The 3,187-nt window shown below is 53.3% G+C and overlaps 1 protein-coding gene across 1 annotated transcript in view; it reads right to left on the bottom strand.

Annotated features, from left to right (window-relative positions):
* The window catches only part of EFCAB6 (EF-hand calcium binding domain 6), a 203,315-nt gene that overhangs the window by 193,188 nt on the left and 6,940 nt on the right, over positions 1-3,187 (bottom strand). The gene's annotated exons all lie outside the window — the stretch shown is intronic.

Below are 3,187 nucleotides of genomic sequence, written 5' to 3'. Positions count from 1 at the left end.
CAGGGTCATACACAGGAAGACGGGATTGCAGGACAAGCAGGAGAACCGTGAGTAAATATGGTAACCACAAACCAGCGTAGGCCGCCACTCAGGGTTATACACAGGAAGAGGGATCAATCAATTCAAAGTTTCGTAACTGACTAGGAAAGAAGACACTGAGAATCGTGGTAATTTGGTAAATCTCTCATATTTCTTTATGACACTGCACAGGCTTGGTGACCAGTTTATTCAGCAGCTTTTTCTTACACAGGACGTTCTGGACACGTGCTAAACGGCTCTAACGTTGCCCGTCCTGTACAGTGAACACGAACAGCAGCTAGAGACTCTAGGGATTTCCCTTTGAATTTCTTACCAAGATATTACACATTTCCTGCAGGAGGACAGTGATAGCCCTAGTCTTGGGGTGACCCAGGGTGACGAGAGACTCAACAGACAGCACCTCCATATGCCCACTTGAACCAGAGGGCAGAGGACTACCCAGAGGGCAGTCAAGGATGTCCTCACAGCTGCAGGACGCCCTGAGCTCTCCTGTGCTTGAGGTGGCACAGGGGAGAACATGCCGGCGCCCCAGTGTCATATTGCTGTGGAGACCTGCCACCGTCCCTCACCTCCTGAGCAGCAGTGTGGCAGGTCTCGGGACTTCACTCTCGCTTGGTCGTGGACGACTGTGCTGGTCGTCACCAAGTCTCCCCTCTCCTGACACCCACTGAGGGCCGACCACACACAGGCCTGTGCCAGGTGCCGGGAAGCCTCTTGCCCGGGATATCCAGAGAGGTGAGTATGTAGCCAGGACACAGCAATGAGGCATGGGGACTGGCATTCAGTGTCTGCAGAGAGCACTAGAGACTCAGAGAAGAGGCTAGTGGGTTTGGGGTGACAGGATGGAAGGGCTCAGGAAAGGCTAAGAGTATGGAGCAGAGCTGGCAGAGGAGTGCTGGGGGGTGCACTGCATGGAGCTCAGCCAGGCTGGCAAGCGGAGGGGGCAGAGGGGATGCGCACAGGAGGCGTCAGCCAAGAGATGGGGGGAAATGTCCCAGGAGCCCAGTCTTGACAGTCCTGTCCCTGGGCTTTGCACTGTGGCTATGGGACTTCACAGTAGGATTGTCACCAGGAGAACTTAACCCAAGCTCCATTCTTACCCCTCCCTGTGCTCTAAATGGACGAGCAGCAGAAAGGAAAGGAGTGGGGGGCTGCAGATGCAGCGTGCGCTCACCCCCACTCAACGCGCTCACGGAGGCCTGTGCGGACATGCTGGTCACAGAGGGAGGCACAGGGTGAAGGATGGAAAGATCAAGAAGGTGGAGTCTATGGACTCCTCTGATTGGCCGGCCAGTGAGGGAGGGAAGATGCAGGGTCCGTGTCTAGGGGTGGCTGGACAGGTGGCAGCACTGTCACTGAGAAAGGGAAAGAAGACGCAGCAGAGGGACTGAAGCCACAGCAAGCCTCCCAGCACAGCACCACGCTGACACACCTCCTCCCCGAAGTGGGCGTGTCCCCCCACGTGGCCAGGACAGACGAGACATAAGTCAAAATGATATACAATGTATGTGATTCCAAGATCACCCATGTGGTCACCAACATGAGGTCATACAAGGTGCTGCAGCTTCTGCCTGTTCCTCTCTAGCTGCTCACACTCTGTCCCCACTAGGCTTTGAAAAAGGGACACAGACCACGTGTAAGAGTCCTGGGTGACAGCCCACCAAGTTTCCGGCAACAACAGCCAGCATCACCTGGTAGCTCTTGGAGTAATGTGGTGAGGACTCGGGCCGATATGCAGGCAGCCCAGCCTTCACCGCGTCCCAGCTGAACTGCGTGGGGCAGAGAAAAGCTGCCCCTAAGACCAGCCCAAACTGCACATCTGTGAGCAAAACAAATGCTTGTTGACATTTTGAGTCACTATGTTTGGGGCTGTTTATATGCAGCAACAGATACCTGGAACAGAGGAGAAAAAAGCTTATGGGAAAGCTGATGAATTCAGTCTGTGATATCTAAGCAAGGTATCCATTGAAAGTTGAATACATAATCTGGAGAGCAGAGAACTTGTGGTGAGGATGCCAGTGTGGGGACCAACAGGGAAGCCATGGGGAAGAGGCCCAGTGGGGAGAGAAGGAGGCAGCCTGCAACATGCTGGCTTCTAAGGGGGTGGAATCCATTCATTCAGACAATAGCGACTGAGCACCCATCATATTTCAACCACTGCTCTCAGCCCTGAGGGCACTGCAGTGAACAGGGCAGGAACAGCTCACAATGTGGAGGTGAGCAGACAGATAAGAAGCCAAAAAATAAATAAATAAATTATAAGTAGATGGCACAGTGTGACGAGTGCAGTGAAGACAGTAAGAGAACGAGGTGCTGTGTGGCCAGGGAGCCATTCCGAGAAGAAAGTCAGGAAAGTCCTTTCCAAGTAGTTTTATGAGCTGAAACTAGAAAGATAAAAATAAGCCATGCAGGCATGAAGCTGCAGTAAGAAAGCCCTCAACAGGGAAACCATAGCAACCAATCAACAGCCCCTGAGCAAGACTGAGCTTGATAATGTCCAGGAAGGAAAACAGGCCAGAGTGACAGAGGGTGGCAGGTGTAAGCGGGACGCAGAGCAGGAAGGGCTGTCACAAGGGCCAACTGGCCAGTTCATGCCCGAGACTCCATGATGAGGGACACACAGAAAGACTGACACCAGAGAGATCACCGGAGAGACTGACACCAGAGAGATCACCGGAGAGACTGACACCAGAGACATCACCAGAGAGACTGACGCCAGAGAGATCACCAGAGAGACTGACGCCAGAGAGATCACCTGAGAGACTGACACCAGAGAGATCACCTGAGAGACTGACACCAGAGACATCACCGGAGAGACTGACACCAGAGACATCACAGGAGACACTGACACCAGAGAGATCACAGGAGAGACTGACACCAGAGACATCACCCGAGAGACTGACACCAGAGACATCACAGGAGAAACTGACACCAGAGAGATCACCGGAGAGACTGACACCAGAGACATCACCTGAGAGACTGACACCAGAGACATCACCAGAGAGACTGACACCAGAGACATCACAGGAGAAACTGACACCAGAGAGATCACCGGAGAGACTGACACCAGAGAGATCACCCGAGAGACTGACACCAGAGACATCACCAGAGAGACTGACACCAGAGAGATCACAGGAGAGACTGACAC

The sequence above is a fragment of the Otolemur garnettii genome, unplaced genomic scaffold (assembly GCF_000181295.1).
Source record: "Otolemur garnettii isolate 467f Iridium unplaced genomic scaffold, OtoGar3 scaffold00007, whole genome shotgun sequence".
In the NCBI taxonomy this organism is placed as follows: Eukaryota; Metazoa; Chordata; class Mammalia; order Primates; family Galagidae; genus Otolemur; species Otolemur garnettii.
This window is presented reverse-complemented; position numbering and strand designations above follow the sequence as displayed.